Source organism: Strigops habroptila, chromosome 7 (assembly GCF_004027225.2).
Source record: "Strigops habroptila isolate Jane chromosome 7, bStrHab1.2.pri, whole genome shotgun sequence".
In the NCBI taxonomy this organism is placed as follows: domain Eukaryota; kingdom Metazoa; phylum Chordata; class Aves; order Psittaciformes; family Psittacidae; genus Strigops; species Strigops habroptila.
The window spans coordinates 52,997,722-53,018,254 of NC_044283.2; the positions used below are offsets into that span (position 1 = coordinate 52,997,722).

At 43.1% G+C, this 20,533-nt stretch overlaps 1 protein-coding gene across 3 annotated transcripts in view; it reads right to left on the reverse strand.

Moving 5' to 3' along the window:
• Positions 1-20,533, reverse strand: part of CXXC4 (CXXC finger protein 4) — a 67,435-nt gene that overhangs the window by 38,312 nt on the left and 8,590 nt on the right. For 2 of the 3 annotated variants that reach the window (XM_030491971.1, XM_030491970.1), the window contains one exon: positions 1,231-8,445. The exons of the other annotated variant lie outside the window; for it this stretch is intronic. The gene's annotated coding sequence lies outside the window, so the exon portion shown is untranslated. Of the gene's footprint in view, positions 1-1,230; positions 8,446-20,533 lie in introns of those variants that run through there. 3 annotated transcript variants of the gene reach the window in all.

A 20,533-nucleotide genomic window follows, 5' to 3' on the forward strand; every position in this document is an offset into this window, starting at 1 on the left:
GGGAAAAAACCAATCAGCTAATAATCCTGCTCTCGCTTCACCTTTGTGGTGAGACTGCCTCAGGATAATCCCTGTCTTAGAAAAGTTGCTCTTTTCAGCAGAACTAGGCAATGGAAGGCAGCGGCCAGACTGATGCCCCGCAGAGATCTGTGGCTAGGACGGCTGTGCTTCTGCTGGGTTCAGTACAGATGGAGGCTGGGCCCTGTCTGGTCCAGCTGCACAGTTCAGTGATACTTGATCTCACTGCTTGTGTCCAAAGCCTGAAAGTTGACAAAGCATCAGCCCTCCTTCTGCTATCAAATTCCCGTGTGCTCTTTGACGAGATTAAGATAACGTGTGCCCTGGGCCTCCAGTGGCCTGAAAAATATGATTTTTATGCATAAAGTTTGTGACGCATCAGATTAACACATGGAAAGGATGCTGACTTCTTTACATCAAAGGACTACATGTAGTTGTGTGCAGGCATCAGGCCAACCTATTTCTAGCCTTGCTGCCTCTCCCTGCAGAATGCTACTCTATTGCAGCAGTCCCCTTGAAGAGAGCATTTAATGGGTTACCAATTACTGCTAGCATACTCATCTACTGAGATGCCTTAAACAGGGAAATTCATACTCTTCGCATTTATACACTTACTACCAGCACTTCCAAGCTGTGTGAGTCTGAACTAGCCATCTAAGAGAGAAAATATTTCCACTACCCACAGAGTCTTTTCTGACCAGGCTTTTGCAGGTCAGGAAGTGTCAGACCCCAGGAACACAAGAGGATACTGGCCCTGGACCTCTGTCTGGTGAGAAGTCACCTGCCAGCACATGCTCCAGCTGTCCCCTGCACTGACACAAGCATCACCCATGCAGAGCTAGCCAGCCAGACTGGAGGCAAATGCTCTGCTTAATTGGTCTCAGCAGGAAACTGCTCTGTGCATGTAAGCGTGCTTAAGGAAGGGGAGCAGGCACAGGAGTAAGTGTTTAAAGAAACTCCCCGATTTGCCTTTCCTCTTTCTCCCAGCCCTAAACACTGGAAGTTTGCTTTATTTTAAACAAGGAGTGTTTCTCACTGTCAGTGAAATCAGCTCAAAAATAAGGTTTTGCTATTGGTGTTTCTAATTTCACTACTGATAGCAGCTGTAGAGATAGCTACAGAGACCTTGTTAAGTCAAGATTTGCTCCTTTATACTCCTTTTTTTTTTTTTTTCTTAAAGAGAGGAAAGAAGTGACACAAGGAAACACTTCATCCAGTTCAAATCCAAGTTTATTAGCCTGTAAAAGTTTGTTTCCACACAGTAATCATAATGAATGAATGTTTATGGAGCGTAGCATAAAAATATACTGAGTCAGCCATAGGTTGGAGTCTATGATTGATCACAAAAATTAATCAGCAGATCACATGGCATTGCATCAAAAAGGCAAATCAGTCCTAGGAATGCAAACAATCAGGATGAAAAGGCAAAACAAGTAAGAGCAGAATATCAGAAAGCAATAATTAGTTCACGGTTCCTAATGTGGGTGACAGATTTCTTTAGATCAGGTTATTTACCCACTAATTCTCGAAAACCAGGTTGAAAGCTGTTGTTATAATTTTGCATTAAACAGTACATTCTTGGTGAACACACCAGCTGGTCAAATTCACTATCAGTCTCTAGGTATGACTATTAAAATGCAGGCACATAAGAGACTAGGTATACTCAACAGTCCGGCTACTTCTCATGAAGCCTGGTGGCCTCAGGCACTCACAGCTAGAAATCAGAAGCTAAGACAAGACGAGTGGTCAAGATATTCTAATCACTGTCTGGATGTGTAAACCTTTTCTCCTTTTAACAGCTCTCCAGCATGCTATCTGCTCATCAGATCTGGGAGGTTCACCTCTCTGCTGGGCATAGCAAACCTGATTCCCTGGGAGGGGAAGGGGTGTTGGACATCCGGCACAGACTTGTGTGTGTCGCATATACCAGGGAGGTCATGGTGGGAATGTTCCCCACTGGGTCCTGTTTGCTTTGGTGTTGATCTTCTGTAGGGTTGTGTCTGACTATCAAGCTGATGTATAGACTTTGCTAACAAGCTACTTCTGATGCAGAGAACACCTGTGTTAAGAAATTTGGGCAAGCAACAGGGGGTTTTTGACCTGGGCTAACTCTTCTCTCTCTCTTTCCAAAGGAAAATGACTAGCCAAAAAGAGATGTATTTCTTCTAACGTTTGGGCTTTCCTAAAGAAGAGGGTTAGTGTTACACAGCAGATGTAAAGGAGTAAAGGAAGAAGGGTGTTTTCTTCTCAAATGTAGGGTGCTTACACACATCATAAACCATGCTGGGAAGAACTGCACAGAATAATTAACCTGGGCTCTGACTGACATCATGACACCTGCAGATCTTTCTACAAGAATTCTGCTGATTTTTTTTCTATCCTTTCTATCTTTCTATCCAAAGATCCTTGACTCTACAAGGCAAAGGGGCCTTACACAGGCCAATGAACCCACATCTTCTCTTATGGGGAAGTCCTATTAGACTAGGAAGTACCTTCAAAGTTTATTGGGAAATTAACCCGTTAAGGCTAATTCCTAAAACCCTTTTTAAGGGAATGGGCAGTAGCACAACAAACTCTTCCTGCTTATTAGATTAAGAAAAATGCAACAATCCTTTAATATAGTTTGAAAACTTACAAGAGCCATGGAAATACTTCCTGAACATCACAGCTTCTTTAGGCACTCTAGATGCTTGTCTTGAAAGATTACAATTTGCTACCCACAACTCCTTCATTCTGCCTATCTTATGCAAAACTGCCTTGCTGAAGGACCCAGCTACCAAGACGAGTATGTCCATCCTAAAAACCAGGTGTCAAACAGAAACAAAGCAATAGTGGGAGCAGATGCTGACATCTTTGCTGATGCTGAACTTCACCTTTCTTTCCTTTGATGGTTCCAATGGTCTCAAACTCTATTTTATGTTCTGTAGTTATTACTCAGAAGGTGTATTTCTTACCTTTATAGATTTGGGGACCATCAATCTGTGCCCACCACACGCTGGTGACTGAGTAGATCCTTACAGCAAAATAAGGTAGAAATTATAACTAAGTCACCTATATAATATCCTCCAATTTCAAGAGCTATCTAGTAAAGCCCATGGGAATCTGGGGAGGACTAGGGCCTCCCGGAAGGCACATTGCCCTGTATCACTATATCGTTCATGATTTCAGACTTGTTCCTTGGAAAAATGTAAGAAAGCACTGAAATGGCTAGTGGCAAAACCAAATTGAGTCCAAGAGAGCCGGGAAGAATTGAGCTTCCACACAAAAGGGTATTTTCCTTCCTTTTAATAGGCTCAGTAATGAGTTTGTCAGTTTTGGCTTTGAAGAATTACCTGCTTGTTGTCTGGGGTTTTTTTCGATTTTCTTTTTTAATTAAAAAATAAAAGCTATAAAAAGCTAGAGGTAGTTTTAAACTGCAAGGTTCATATCTGGGGCGAGTATTTCTCTGGAGCCGAGGGACGTTTTTCATTCAGACTAGTATAAAACAATACTCAAGGGGAAAAAAAGTTGAAAGATAAAGCATTAAAGGAATAGGAACTCAGAGACCTCTTCCCGCTTCCAAATCGACCATCTCACGAAATGAGTGTATTTCCTCCCTGTGAATTCTATATTTAATCCAGAAAGATCACTCACTCTGCCTGAGCAACCTGGCAGCCCTTTTCCTCCTCTTCAAACAGACCTCAAGATTCACTCTTGGCACTGTCTAATGAGTGGTCTATGTCTCCCAAGAACATATATCTTTATAGATTTCGATGAGAGCAGACAGGATCAGTGGAAAATCCACTTCTATTCCTATCACTTTTGTTGCTTTCTTTAAAAAACAAAAGGATGCACCGAGGCTCTCCCTGGAAAATCAGTTGGCATTGAAGGAATCGCACAGAAAAAAGGACCTACCTCAGGTTTCAAACCCTTTCAGAATCCTGTTTTGGCACGTAAGAGCAGACATCCTGTTTATTAAAGGAATATTCGCAGAGAAATGACATTCCAAATTTCACCAAAACCAGATGACGTGCTGCCGGCACATCCATGAACTTTCCCACATATCTGAAGTTGCTTTAATGTTGGCAAGTAATGTGGGGAAATAAAATGGCAAGAGAAAACCATTTCTTTCGCTACGTATAGTTTGTAAGGCAGATAAAGAGCAGAACTTCGAATGAGCAGCAGTAAAACAAAAAGGAAGATACTATTGTCATTCTCTCACAAACTGTATTTGTAATCCCAAATACTCCAACAGCAACAGGATGATCTCGTCTGAAGACTATTGTTTGTTGCAAGAGTTACAGGTGAGATTTCACCTTTGTATGCTTTTCCTTACAAAGCTAACTGCAAATTTATCCCATCACCCTCACTAGTCCACTCTTCTTATACAACAGAGGTCTGTGTTAAAGGGTTGAAGCCTTTCCTGAAATCCATCTTGCTCCTACTTCACTAACCTTTTGATAGCCTCAAAATGTCAACATTCCTAGTCTTAAAAAGGTGGTATTTTTTCTGCTATTTTCAAAAATCCAGAGCGTATTACCGTCAGGTATACAACTTATGGGGTTTCCATCAACTGCCAATTGAGAAGGAATTAGTTTTGTAGCTGTTGTACCATCACTTCATAAGCATTCATTCCTATACACAAGACTGAGGTCAGCATTTGGAATTTCTCGCTCATTTTGAGGATTCTTTTTAAAAGAGGTATTTTTTGTTTAAGATCCCACAAACAAAACCTGTTTATGGAAAAAGAGAGATGTTTTGAATACTAAAGTCCTTTATTCAACAACACAGAAATATCACAAAAACAACTTTACTGGGCAAATTGAATGTTTTTATACAGTTTTGTACATGCCCCATAAGTGATTATTTATTTTTTTTTCATAAATACACTGTATTCCAAAACTGTTTTTTTCCATAATTGCACAAGCATACATACACCTTACACAAATATCTATTAGAAAATTTAATAGATAACTGCACAGTTCAGAAATAGGAGAACACTGTGAAAGGAGTACATTTCTGTGGCCCGTGTTTCTAAAAAACCCCTCCTGGTTCCCTGCAATCGTGAAAATGAAGTACGTTCTAACAGAGGAGCTGTCTTTTATTCACTAAGAATACAGTAGGGCTCAGCGTGAAACTGCCAAATTTAATAAAAACAAAATCTGAAACATTTAGCTGTTACATGAGAACCCACTGTTTGATATCACTATGCATCTAACCATGATCAAAGACCCACTACGGCTTTTTGCTGAATACATTCGACCCTGAATGGTATGTTCATTTAACTACTTTCTTTCTTCATTATTTGATTACAGATATGGCCCATTTGAAGACTTTATATTCTTTAACATTAATTGTAAGACTTGCATACCAGGGGTTCTGTACAAAAGGGAGTATTTTCCCTCATAGGGAGGGTCTGTTATTAATTGACAGAATGAGTACGTGTGCCTCCCTTTCAGCCTTACCATTTTTCTTAAGTTTATCTGGAGTATGCCAAAAATGCTTCCATTAGGCTTAGTGCTCACACCTAGAAGATGGCAAAAGTATGCTCTGCTTTTTCTTTGCCCCCTCCCCCCTTTTTTTTTGCATTGTAAGAATGAAAGACAGAGAAGAATACAAATTTTCACACTGGAAAGTGGTATTGGACCTTGTGAAAAGCACAGATTTGGTAATTAGAACTTGATAATAATCCAACTGACAAACACATGTGTAAACGGGGAGTGAAGGTAGGGCTGTAGTGGAGAGAGACAGGTCGGAAATGGGATATCCTTCTTCAAACATCACTAATTAAAATGCTGTATGCGCATTACATCACATAAATACTGTTTCAGCAAAATCTAAAAATCTGAAGGTGCAAAGGAACAAAATCCGAGATGAAGACCATATGGGTAAATCAAAGAAAAACCAACTTTTGTTCATTTTCAGTAATTAACAGGTTTGCTTGTTTTGCTTGTTTGTTTTAACAATTTTGAATTGACATGTAAAACACCACAAATACAATACACAGATCCATCAGTTTTTAAAACAAAACGACAAAACAAAAAAAGAAACCACATCAAGACATGCAACATTAGGGTATTAGACAGTAAGTACATTTCTATGAGTATCTTTGTACACCTAATGTAGCCTGAACTTATTTTTGCCTGTGCTTCTGTAAGAGCAATCACAGTTTTCCAAAAAGCAAGGCAAGCTTACCAGCCAGATGTGCAAATAAGGCTTCAGTGTGTAAATCAATCAGCGTTTTAGTAGAGAAGACCTTACAGAGCTCATATGGGTCTAGCGGTCAGTAACAGAGGCCCTAACCAAAAAGTCTCCAACATAAAAAAAATCTGTACACGGATACTAACATACTGCCATACTAACAGACATAAAGCTCATTGAAGGGCTATTGGATGAGTATTCAACTGAGGATCTCTCAGAAACCGTAAGAGGGGCACTATGATGGAAGCATCTCAAGTGTGACATTCCATCTCTGAAGCCATGTATGTGATGCCATATGACGCACAGACATGGACATGTGCACTGATGTTGAGGACGCAGGTGTAAGCCCAGCCCACCCACACTGCACCAGTTACCTGGATCACCCATGCTCTGCCCACCCCTGCTGACACACACATGTGGCCTCAGGAGGTTTCTCCTCCTCTGTCCCTCAGTCTTTGCTTTCTGGGCCATTCCAAACACCTGCCAGTTCTGTGAGCGAGCTCCCCTGCCAAAGCTGGCATCTTCCCCACCTGCACGGGTCCCACACCGCAGCATTTCCAGCCATCCCCTTTGCTTCACCAAGTGAGCATCACCAGTGGCCAAAGGCTGAAGTACTTAGCAAAAAAAGGATAAAGTGCTGAAACAGTAGGAGATTTGAACATGCTGTGCATCATTAATTGGTTATTTCTATGCCCAGCACCTTGTCTGTGAAACTACCGATAGTCCTATCTTGTATAAAATAATAAATCTACCAAATACATGGCAAAACAGCATTCACTTATTTTGATGGGATGGCCGTCTCACTCATGAGTGGTACGATGAACCCAAGCAATAAAAAGTAACGATCAACTGATAATAAGTATCCCTAAGTTCAGTATCTTCCATATTTTTTATGACATGCGAGTTTATATCCCTCTGTGCACTGCCCTTTTGAGGAGTAGACATTTCCTCTGTGCAGCTAGAGCAGGAAGAAGAACAGCAGAGCATTCTTCTGGGGGCCTAAGGCACCAGCTGTTCAGCAAAGCCAAGATCAGTGGACCAAGAAACATGTGAGGGGAAGTGGTCTTTTTTAAACTTTTTTTTTTTTAATTCATTTTTATACTGCAAAATATCTGTGCTCTCAAATGAACACAAGTGCAAGTAGGACCCAAACCTATCCAACGGTCAAAACTCACTTAACTGCAATGAGCTCCACTTGGACCAACAATATGGCATCCACTTTATAAAGCATTTACTTCATTGACTGAAAACCTTACATACGAACTCAAAGGTGAAGGGTAATTAGGCCAAGTCATCATTTTTTCTAAGGTCTCGTGCTCACTTTGCTTTGCATTCTAGAGCAACCTTTATATAGAAGACTGGCTTTGCACATCCGCCTATGCTGGGCACTCCACCTCAGAGGACAGTGAAAGGCGAGCCAGACACCAGACAGTATCTTTTGAGAGATACCCCTCTGTAAAGCTCCTTTGGAAGCAATGCAAGTGCACAAACCACTACTCTAATACAGTGCTTGAAAGATTACTTTTAAATGTTATGTCTTCCCCTCTTACACCACCATGACGGAAGATAATTGCTAGATGCGTCACAATCTTTTTATCTTGGGAAACTTGGCATTAAGTCTCTATGGAAGGATGCATGGTAAAACAGTGTTGCTGTTGCTGCTGCTGCTAAACAACTAGCAAAATAATAGTTAAAGCTAGAATTTATTGCTCCGGATTTAACTCGCAGAACCACACCGTTGTGTACAAACCGTTAATCTCCATTGATGCTCAGACATGATTGTCTCCTTGTGTCTAAACACACAAAATACAAGCGGCTATCTGTACAGTTTACAGTACTGAAACACATATATTTGAAAATGAAGTATAGATATGTTACTTTTCAAAGATACATGACTTTATAGCAGGGGTTTACCCAAACTTTTTTTTTTCTTTTTTTTTTACAGCCACTTTAAAAATAGACAACAACTTCACTAGAATAGCTAAGTTACATCAAAGAAAGAATCGGTGTACTGAATGTGAAGAAGCTGGCCAATTCCCCAGGCTCCCAGATTTTTGACTTTTTGCTTTTGAGGAAACCCCTATACATAAATGAAAATAGTATCTGAGTATGTTCTTCAATGGTGGACTAAGCAGTTTCTTAAAACAAGACTTTAGCTTGCCATTCACTTCCGAATGCCTTGAAAATAAGATACACTACTGCTTAAAAGAACCATCGGAATGCTTCAGCGCTGGGAACAGGTGTTCTCTAAAAAAAAAGCAAGAAAACAAGTTAAGCTTTCTTTTGCGGCATTTGCATACTTGAGTTCTTCTAGTTGTTCTTTCCTTTACATTTTAGGCATACTTTCAGCTATCTATGAACAGCACGATGCCTCACATTGGTTGACAATTCATAGACACATCCTTTTCCCAAACACACACCATTTTAGGATCACAGGTGATACATCGTATTCAGTATACAACACACCTAACATGCTGTCTTCTCCTTAGTTAAACAAAGTAGTCATGGAAATGTAAACATTGCTAGAGAAAAGAATCCTGGAAAACAGACAGTGCTTTTAGAATAACCACACAGTTGTACAATGGTTTCTGCCTGTGCCTTGGCATACTGGATACAGAGTTATGTCTTGGTGGGTTTGAAGGTTAGGTACATGCTTTGGTAAGAACACTTCCTCTGATAGGGGAATAATGAAGGCATGGATCTGTCATTCAGAAAGCGTGCTGTGTCTACAGTTGCCTTGGGAGCTGAGGTTGGTGTTTTCAAACCTCAGGCCAGTCACCTCGTTCCACATTTAGGGTGCAATGCAGAAAGAACTTAAGAACATCCTTGACTTCATTTCAGAGAGAGAAACATCCTGACTGACTTGAGGGCGGGTTGCCCAGACTGCCCTTGTACTTTCTTTTGCACACATGCTGGACCTTGGCTTACTCAGAAATAGTCTATTTGCAGAGTTGCTACCCGCCCTTCTTCCCCCGCCTGCTGTTCCTCCCAAAGGATATCCACTTGCAGCCAGGTGCCTCCACACACATTTAAGTACAGGCAAATTCCTTTCACAGCTTTAAGTACAAAATACACGAGAGACTGAAGCGCTCAGCCTGCAAGGGCCATGTCATTCCTGTTGAGGTACTTCTGGCCCTCAATTTCCTTCAGAATCAAAAGATGATGAAAGTGCTCTTGAAACCATCCACCCATATGTCTCTCTTGCAGAACTCATGACTAGGCACTGACCAGGGAAGCAAGAGCAAGCCCTGAGACGACTTTGTATCACAAGTACTTTTTTCACTAAGAACTGTTCACAGAGAGTAGCATCACACCTGACGATATTCCCCTAAAAGCAAAACTCTGGGAATTTGCAAATAAATACATGCAATGAGAGAGGTCTCACTGATTTTGCTGGTGTCATATATAAACACCACGTCTCCTTTTGAAGGAATTCTTTCATTTTTGTTTCAGAGAGGACCTTTTAAATGTTTTGCTAGTTTTTAAATAGAAATCCAAGAAATCATGGACCCTACAATGTGCATTGTACTTGATGTCAGAATATTTCTTTCTGAATTGTAGGAACTGCTCATTAGTATGGCAAGTATTTTTTGTTGAATAATTAGCCCATTTTCTGATAATCAGGCTCAAGCAGTACATAGCTCCTCTTTTTGTAAAAGCCATATAAAGGGGGGAGCTGTTATTGTTATGTTTATCACTCATACCCATGGAAATACCAGAGACAAACATACTTCTGCTGTGTCACCAGAATTTTGACCTGTGGTCAATTCAATACCAGCTCCCCCTCAACAAATGTTAAGCTTTAATAAATCATCCAAAAATTAACTTGCAAAGACGATGAGCTTTGTTTTGAGGTTTGTTCAATACAATTGCCCTGACCAGTATGAGTTTTCTTTGTCTTGGTGGTCCAAAAGTAGGAATTACTCATATCCATCTTCACCAGTCCCTGTTCTGCCCCATTACATGTGTTTAGCATAAGTACAAGTAGTGACAAAGCACAGCAGCCCTCCTCCCCAGGTACACTGAGGAGAGCTAATGCAATTGCTAGACCATCCGCACCGGTCTGTGTGGGCTGTAAGATGGCTGCTGAGAGTGAGGTATACAGATTTATAATTTATAAGGAGGTTGAACTGCAGAAGAGGCTGGAGTGCGGAATGACGGGAAACAATCACACAGCTAAATTGATCTCAAAAGAACAGCCAAACATGCAAACGTATTAAACTCAATAGATTGTCTTCACCTGAAAACTAAACGTAATACTCCGCTGTGGGTCCATCTGCCTAAACACAAAACCACAGCTAGACAGAGAGATTTAAAGACATAGTGACTGAGGTGGCCTTTATTTATTTTCTTGCAGCATCAGGTTGAGTTACTGTCAGACGTTGTCATATCAGCTGGAAGTAAAGGTGCAATGTCTGATTAAAAGGTCATTCAGACCTTTAAATACACAGAATAATATTTTTGAAGGGCAAAGCCGTGGTTTAGTATGTGTGCTTTTGAAAAGCTACCAGATAAGGAATTTTGCATCTGCGTACCAAGTTCTAATTAAAGATACACATTTACAGTTAAATATCCATTGCGCTAACTCCCTATTTTTGGAATGAATTATTAATCCATGCTTAAACAAAAAAAGAAAGCCTTTAAAATTGAAGAGGTGGATCGCATTATAGCTAAACCAATTTGTGTGATGAAACCCATAGATTTTACCACTCCAAGGATCAAGGTTATTTCCAGACAGAAAGAGACCCTTCAGCCCATTTAGTGGTTCAGCACACCAACACACAAGCTTAAGTGCAATGACCATCTACTGCCTGGCTGTATAAATCCAGGAGTCCCAGCTGGGGAATCAAACTCTTGGCAAGATTACAGCACATTTCTGGATCTCTATGCTGCCAGCGGCAAATCGTTATCCTGAGTGACAGGAAAGACAGATCCCCCCGGAAGCCTGGGGAGGGGTGGCGAGGAGCAGAACCAGAGCTGATCAGTGTGGTTTTGCTGTAAAAGCCTTCACTGCTCGTGCCAGTGCAAATGCTGACAAACGGCAGGCTTGCTCCCAGGAGGATGCTCAGAAACCCGCAGCCCTGGCTCCTCCGAGCGGGTAATGCCATAAAGCGTGGTGCTTGAGAGGATTTATCCCTGCGCAAACCCGGGATGAAATGACCTCCATGCTTTGAAACTCCCTATTCTGTTCCCTTCTTGCCAGCTTTCACTGCAAAAGATGTAGCTCAAACACCTGAAATTTGAGATTTTAATTGTTGCCTTGAAATATCAGCTTCACATAGGGCACTGAGCGCACTACATTTTTAGAGGACGAGGTAAAAAGGGAAACGAAAACCAACAGAAAAGTTAAAACCCCCTTCAATTAAGCAGCAACAGAAAAATGATACCTATTTATCTGTCCTGGTTGCCCCTCGCAGAAATGTAAAAGCAGACCCTTGCTAGATGTGTGTGCATGCACATGCTGCCAATGCATGAAAACAGCACACTGGCAGGCGCTGTAAATTCCTCACCAGAGACTCCGATTTGACAGCTGAGCTCTGTTATCTTCACAGCAAAAGCATTCCTTAAAGAATGATGCTTCCCACAGCCCTCCCTCTGGGTGACTGACCAACTGATGGAGCAAGGTGCCAGCCCCATGCCTTGGCAAGCTCATGCCTACAAAACCTGCCAGAGATGCCTCTCTCCTTGGCTCTCTGGGTCTTGCAGCTCACAGCCACCTTAAAGATTTGGTACAGAGATCAGGAATCAGGAAAGTTGTCCACTGCTGCTCAGGATGTCCCAAATTCACAGCTGCATAACCAAGACTCACTGTGAGTCATCCGTATTACTATTTTCTGCCAGGCTAGGGAATCAGATGCACCGAGGTGAAGCACATCCAGAAATAAAATAGAATAATAAAATATATCCGATCACTACATGATTATGATCTAATCCTTTACCAATGTTAAAAGATATTGCATTAAGTAAGAATCCTTTGATGTTTGATCCATGGGCAAAAATCCTACTCTTATTGAAGCAAACTCGCATGTTGGCTACAGCAAATTATTGGCTCTCCTCATTCCTCTTGAGGAGTCCTGGCTGAAATGATCCAGCTCAACAGAGGCCCTTGGGAAAGTATACTTCAGCTGAGGTACATTCAACAGGATCTGGGCTACCTGACAGTCTTTATAAAGACCTGCACAACCAAACAAACAGACAGCGGTGAAGAAACTTTGCCCTTAATGAATCTCAAATTCACATGGCAAGGCAAATAAACCAGTGGATTTCCCAAAGCAGTGGGACTGGTGCTGGCCACACAGGAAGAAATGACCTCACCAGGGTTTGCACAGAACCCCACATGAGCTTCTCACCCTGGAGGACAATCCCTTCTTGAAATGCCTTCCATAAGAGGAGCAGTATGGCACTTAGGCCAGTGGATGTATAGCTTGAAATCTGTCCCGCTAAGTTACATACATATATACGAGTGTACGTACATCTCAATATACACATACATGTACATATATAGACCTATGATCAGAGACAGAGAAGTCTGGTGTTCCATGGTGGCCAAAAGGTTCAGCTGGAAAGCCACAGCCCCTACACAAAATGCAATTTGGATCAATCAGCAGCCCAGCACAGCAAACGCTGAGCACCACTGCCCACAAACCAGGGACTGTATGTTTTTCTTACACCTGTGCAAATGTGGGCTACACACCTAATCAGTCCCACAAAACTCACACGACTGCCCACGAGAAAGCAAACTGGCCTTTCACGTGTAGCCACCTCGTATTTCCAGCACTGCAAGTTAATTTAGGTATCAGCTTGATCACACTGGAAATGACATCAAATATACACACAGCATTGCTCATACATAAACAGTGCAGAATGTGGTGCAAATCCATGTGCCCCAAAACTCACTTTCCATCCCCAGATTCCCTCTGGAAAGACCCTTCCCCAGCCTATTGCCGGGCTGCAGGGCACGTGTGGCAGTACGGACCCAGCCTCGGGGCTGGCATGGGGCTGTGTGTCTCACTGACACATGCCAGCACCCAGCAGAGCAACGTGATCTCATGACCCACAGAGCAACACCAGAGTCCTGACCCACTGGCAGGCACCCTCGCAGTGCCAGAGGCAGCCCACCGGCTGGCGGGTGAAGGATGCCTGCCGCCTCTCCTGTGCCAGCCTGCTCTGCCACCATTGAATGTGGTCTGGACAGCATCTCCCCTCCTTACCTGCCTAAACACAGAGCCACCCTGACAGGAAAGTGGCCTTTGAAAGTATCTATGGCCTACTTTGTTCCACTCATAAATATACATTACCTACAGCAATGACTTTGGGGAAAACCTCTCGATGCTCAGATTCAGCTCACACAAGAGTCTCCTTGAATATTTTTCTTCAGGCAAGGAGGCTCGGGGGCAAGAAAACGGTGTGAATTGCATCTCGTGGAAATGTGGGAGGAAGGAAAAGGCAGAGCCTGGTTCTCGGCAGGGTTCTCCCAGCCCTGGATGCACACCGAGAGCCCCACCGTGCCGACATGGAGGGGACTGGCTGCGGCTATGGGGTACAGGGACAAGGTGCTGCTCCTGTGCGCATCGCCGCTCCAGCACATGTGCACACTGGCTCTGCATGGGAACAGCTCGCACCCCAAACCCCTGGCATCCTCCTACCCAGCCACAGGCCCACAGGAGGGACATGCCAGCTCTGGATGAGGTGTGAAACAGTCCACGAAGCTGCCACTCCCCACAACTGCCAAAATCCCTGGCTGCCCACCAACGCTGCGCTCCTGCTCGCTGTACGTGTTATCAGGCAGTAACAGATGTCCTCTAATAACAAGCTTATTATTGGACTTAGCAGATAAAAAAGGACACATATGCCAGGTCAGAAGCTTGGTTGTGAGTTTGCTTCCACGGCCCACCTTAAAATATCTCCCCCCACACCTGAGCAAGCGGCCTGTCTCCCTGCATAGCAAGGATGAGATTTAACATTTATTTTAAAAGTCAGCTTTATTTGCTCCGAGAGGACGTGCATCTGCGTGCTGGCAGTTATTTTTTCACTTGTGCTGCATATCTCTCAGACCGTATTTGAGACAAACCAGATTTAGAACACACCAGATTAGGAAACTCATTTGACTTTCTCTGCCGCCAGCTCCAGCAAGTGAAAAGTAAACCTCTGCCATGGGACATTGCAAACTGAAATCTAAAAAATGTACTCCTAAGTCGGGGTTGTGTTTTGAAAACCCAGCTCCTCTCAAATAGCTCGCTCAGAGATAACCTCAGGGGACTTCAGTGGGGATAGCTGAGGAATAAAGGATTTATGCCCATGGTCATAGAAACCTGCCAGTGTAGGGCTAGATCCTGCCACTTGGACTCGGCATCAGCAGCAGGCAGCAGCTCCCCAACTAAATCAATAGGATTAGCCTGAGGAGTAATGTGTTTCTCCACAGGAGAAAGAACGAGCAAACGTGTCCCTCATTTACATTCAGTACACACCATAGTTTATTTTATATATTAATATTTTTTTCACTTATATATATGAGATTAAATTTGGGGAATGGGTAAACAATTTCACTTTTCTGATCTGAAAAAATGCATAACACCACTGGGGAAAACAGATGGCAAATACAGATCAGAAATCATAAGGAATCCAGACTAATGCTGTCAAAGAGAAACAGCTCAGTCCCAGGAAATGCTAGTGACGGAACCCTTCTCACCTACAGCTAGGAGCAGACACACTAGCTTTCAGTGGAGCAGCTCACACACTCCCCCATTGGCCTTGAAATCCCCAGGGGGCAGCTCCAGCCGCTAAGCATTGCTTGCATTGAGGCTGGAAGGCAGAAGCGTCACCCCAGGATGTAGGCAGAGCCCTGGAAAGGAACACATCTCCTCTCCCCCTTCCCTCCTGGGCTGGGAGTAATTGGCTGCGGTTGCCTTCCAGCACACTCCCTCCCTTGTGCCAGCACAGCTCTTTTGGCCAGCAAGCAGAGGGATGGAGCCAAGTCTCCACCTCTGCTTTTCCGCTTGCTCCCAAGGGTAGCAGCCGGCTTGGCCGCCGGCTTCCCCGTGCCTGGCATCCCGCACATAGGGCTGGCAGCACTGGGCAAGCCAGGGTCGGGAACTCCTCCTGCCGTCTGCTACTCTGCAACCGTGTTCCAGCTGGCCACACTCCGGCCTCAGATGGGAGCTCCTAACAGCTTTCTGGCAAAGGCAGCAGGGAAGACATCAGAGGTTTGGGTTTTCAGGTTAGGGGGTCTCTCATACCTCACTGCCAAAGGGATTCAAGTTTCTTTCCCTATTCCTACATCCCTCTCAACTAGTTTGTACAGTTCCTTCAGGTTTTCAGCTATCCCTGTACCTGAGGATGGAGATGCTAAGCCTGTCAGACCTATTGAGCTTATGTGACTATTTTGCTTTTTTTTATTATTTATTATTTGCATTCCAGCAGCATCCAAATGCCTCAGACAGGGTGAGGGATTGTTTCTGTTGGTTCTGCCTGTCTGGACTCTCAACCAGTAGGTCTGGCCTGTCTCCTGCTTTTTTCAGGGACAGGGATGGCCTTGTACAAGCTCTAACACAGTGTTACTTCAGAGCCAAGACTGATGCTAAGCAGGTCCGAAAAGCTGTCACTCAGTGCTCCCGTACTGACTGTGGGAATCAGTATCAAACAGCCAAATGTTTTATCAGCATAAAGCAGAAATCTCTGTTACTGAGAAAACTTTTACAGAGAAATTCTTGGATGCAGGCTTGTTACCACCATGCAACATGAAACCCAAGACCCTACAATGCAAAAGACACTAAAAAATGGAATATTCACACCACTGCTTAGCTTCTGCTTTCACCTAGGACCCGCCTGGTTACTTCTGCTGACTCTCTTCTGTCAGATATTATCAACTAGAAGTGTGCCTGCCTTCTGCAATGGATGTACCACATGCATACACCTCCCCCTCTCTCTCACACACACACACTGCCATTCACTTTCTCCCTAATCAAATCTCTGTGAAGACCATCAATCAGTCCCTATCATTTATCCTTCCCATACACACAAGCTCACAAAACAGAATTATTCTTGTTAACATTCATTCCATTAATGAGAAATCCCTGCTGGTTCGTCATCCAGCAGTACAAGTCTTTGCACTCGCAGGCTGACATCTCTATCATCCTCCAAACTGCTGCTCTGGGGTACAGTAATCTCTTACAGACCAGTCTCCAAGCAGAGGGGAGGCACGTTTCTCAGTACCAAACCTAGATTTAAATCTCTTTCCCCTAGAGCTGCTGGGGCTTCATCATCTTCTTCTCCTGCATGGAACCTAAAACCGGCTATGATGCCTCACTGGTTAGCTAACTGCTTCTGTCCTTTGGGATTTTTCATACACTGTTGATTAAAGAGCCAGTGAAAAATATATCCAGTAAACGCTTGGGCTCTGCTTGTTTCTGTTTCTGCAAAACTTGGCGGGGATGAGGAGGAGGAATGGGTGAGAAGAAAATATATAAATTCACTCAAATGCAATACTTGGATCTGGGCTGAGGGAGTATTTTCAGCCAATGCCTAAGACTAATTACAGATGCCAGCTTGGCTGACTTCCTCACAGCCGGAGAACACCATGTATTGTCCCATTAGATGCAGAGAGAGGATCGGCAGTGCAAACTCTTATACAGCAGGTCACCACAACTCCTGACTGGAGGGGAAAACATTAAAAGATTACAAATGGCTCATTCCTGGGTATGTCTTCTGAAATTTCCAAGGATGACAATTAAGACCCATCTCAGTGATTATTTTCATGACACTGTCACCTCTGCTGGACTTTGACCTCCAATTTACTTTACATCAGCTTCCAAGCAACCAGACAACTGTGATCACTGCCTCCCAGAGCTCAGATGAACAGGTGATTTAGAGAGAAGAGGTTTTACATCATTACCAAACTTGTGTCATTGAGTCCGCTCCCACCCACTCCCTGGTGGTTAGCTATTCAAACCCATGACCCTTCTAAATATATTTTCTCCTCTTTTGTTCACTCCAAAACCAAGAGCCTTTGTTTGACTGATGCCGCTCACTTTGGAGATCACATATTTAACAACATACATTCCTTGCCTCTTCTTTTCCATTACTGACCTCTTTAACTGTACCATGATAATCACACTCTGCCCTCCTTGTCCCTTCTACACTGATGGCAAGAGGTCTTCAGCTCTCTGCCAAACCTGTAACTGCCAAGGTGGCTGCACCACCTCTGCACTCCCCAGCTGCTAGGATGTGCGGAAGGATGGACGTTCCTGAACCACAATTGTTTTGGGGTATTTCTTTCATAACGATGGAGCAAATTCTTTGCGTTAACATAGTGCAGACTGACGTGCTGTCAGCATGCTCCAGCTTCCCTAGGACACACAGTACACACCACCGAAGAAACCTCTAAGTCCTCGTGCAACAAATCATCATTTGTGGCCACTCATTTTCAAGCATTCCTTCCCCTTTTCGCATTTGTCAGCTTGCCTGTCTGTATGCCTTTCTATTTTCTTAGGTCTTGAAGAACTTGTTCGGATCATGCAACTCCTCCTATCCCACTTGCTCGCCCCGATACCCAAATTGTCTCCATAAATTCTAGTCCATTTAAAAAATTAATTAAAGCAACTGGATTACTTTATCAACAAGGGCACATGGAAAGCCTCTTCTGTTGTATGAAGTCTTGGTCTTCCCCTGTAGAAGGGCTGAGAAGAAGGTTATCAATAAGCTCTTCAACTGCCTCACCTGAATTACTAATGGAAAACCTCCTGCACATAGCAGCATATATTTCATGCTCTTTTCACCAGGGGAGATCTCACTGCCACCCTCAGCACTACCACTGTACCCAGACCACAGCAGTTTGGAACTGAAAGGAATACTGCCCTGAAAGAGGAAAGGTGCAAAGTTTTAAAATGTCCAACACTTCAGAGACTGAGATAAAGGAAAATACTGAGTAGAACAGGGGAAAGAATTAAATCCTGTGGTGAGTAAGGGAAAGGCATTTGATGAGTTTGCTACCCACCAAGAACGCAGTATCCAACATGACCCAGGCTGCCTTTATTCCTTTTATGTTCTCATATCTCACTTGACACTGGAGTGCCTGGTTAAATAGGAAGGAATAGAGAAACTCTGGAAAACTGCAAAGAAAACAGGCTTCATGCATACCTGGCTCTGGATTTTTATAGTGTTAATTAAGATGCCGAGGAGTTCCAGGGAGGAGAAAATATTTCCCATAATGTCTGAGACTAGAAGTTAACAAGCCTGCCGGGATCTTTTTAGCCCCTGCAGAGCTAAGGCTTCAACATTATTAAATGGCTGTCACATCCAAAGTATGGTGCAGCATAACTCGGTACACAACAGAAAGCGCAGGAGGCTGAAATGGGGGATGACTTTAGATTACACCGCAGAGCAATTCAATTTCAGGACAGGTGTTTGCATGTGACTGAACAAGATACGGCTGTACAAAAACAACAAAGATACCCAAAAGAAGAGAGAAGACAGACACAGCAGGCTGGGCTTCCAAACAGCAACAAAAAAAGTGTCAAACAAAACCACATGCTTCAAGACACTGTGGTTCAGTACAATCACTCAAAGCAGATGAGCTATCAAAAAATACAGAGACTACAGAAGCAGAGAAGCACCTTCTTCAGATGGTGGTACTCCTCAGAAGACATTGCATCTGCTGGCACATAATTTTTTTAGCACATAATCAAGTGACTCAAGAATTGTAGCAACCGAGGCCAAGTCCCAAGGACTTTCTTACAGTGACATAAGTTACTTTCTTATTGCTCCTAGCTCACTTGGGTACATGTGAAAAGCTTATCTTAAAGCCTTTCCCTACGCAATCAGCAGCTGCTTCCCACGCAACCAGCGATTGAACGGATTATGCTGTATTTGATGACACTTTAAGGTGTACATTCTAGGTCTGCCTGCTTAGAAATATTTCACCAAGCCTAACCCTTAAAATACAGGCATGTTAAGCCAGTTTTCTTTCTACAGATACAATTTTTCAGGGTATTTGGAGAGGACCTGTTCTTAAGTCATCGCTATGCATCAAATGCATGACACAGCATATAGAAATTAACATCTACCTTTTGTTTAACTCCCTAGAGCACATTTCTTTTAAAACCAAAAACACAGTAAGCAGGATGCTGCTCTTCAAATGGGACTGCTTTCTGACATCTGAATTCATTCTCCAAGTGAGCAAGGTCTTCCCTGACTTCAATGAGGGTATTAGGTGTCCACTTAGCAAAAGAAACTGCATGGAAAGTGGCCAAAAACCTCAATAATACGAACATACATGAACAGGCAGACAAAAATTAGCTACTTACTGTTACCCACCCCAAATTAGCAGTACATCACATGATACTCACATATCTACCAACTCAAACAAGTTTCCCTGCATGAATGAGGCATGATGTGTATAGCCCACAACATTTTGTATGAATACAGAATTGGTAAGATCTTCTGAAAGTCCTGTAGCTGTAGCTGGCAGAGGAGTCCAAGTCATGATGGTTCTATGCACCTCTAAGTGAAATACACAGTCCAAAGTGACTTAGATAATTTGGGGGGGGGAGGGGCGGAAGGAAACAAGTACTTATTAAGTTAATTACTGTTCTAGGAAAAAGACCTGGCTTCATTCATCATCTTTCTCATGACACAGGCAACTTGTCCAGCCTAAACAATACACAGAGATTTCATTATGTCAGCTTATAAAAATAGACTAAGCAGTCACGACACTGAAATCTAAAGTCTGGCGCAGAATCCCGATGCCCCAACTGCATAACCTATACTAGTACTTAGAAAAATGTGCAAAGAACTGTTCAGTGCAATCAAAATGCAGAACCACCACAACCAGTTAACCTCTCTTACCATACAGACAATTTCACTGGCAAACAATCATAGTTCAATGATTTAAAGCAAGCAATTTCCAATGCAAGTAGAAAGCAGTGTTTGTATGAAAGAGGCTGTTATGCCCTTGACTGGCCTTAAATTTTGCTGAGTCCCTTGAAATTCTGATCAGTTCAGTACCAAATCCCACCACTAAGAGATTTCCTTGAGCAGGAGAAACTTCATTTTTGCCCCCCTTTAACAAACTATGCTACATCAAACAGCAGTTTATATAATGTGTATTGTAAATTGAACACTAATGTCATGGGATTTGGGCACTTTCCTTGTTTCATAAATATTACACCAGGAAAGGGAAACAACAGCATATGAAACAGTAAACCAGATGACATCCAACTCCATTTCAGAGGCTATCCCTTGAGCTCCATAATTTGCCAGAACTGTGAGACCAAAGGCTCAGCTCCTCTGGGTTCTCAACATCTTCCTCAACCCCATGTCTCCCACCAAACACAATGCA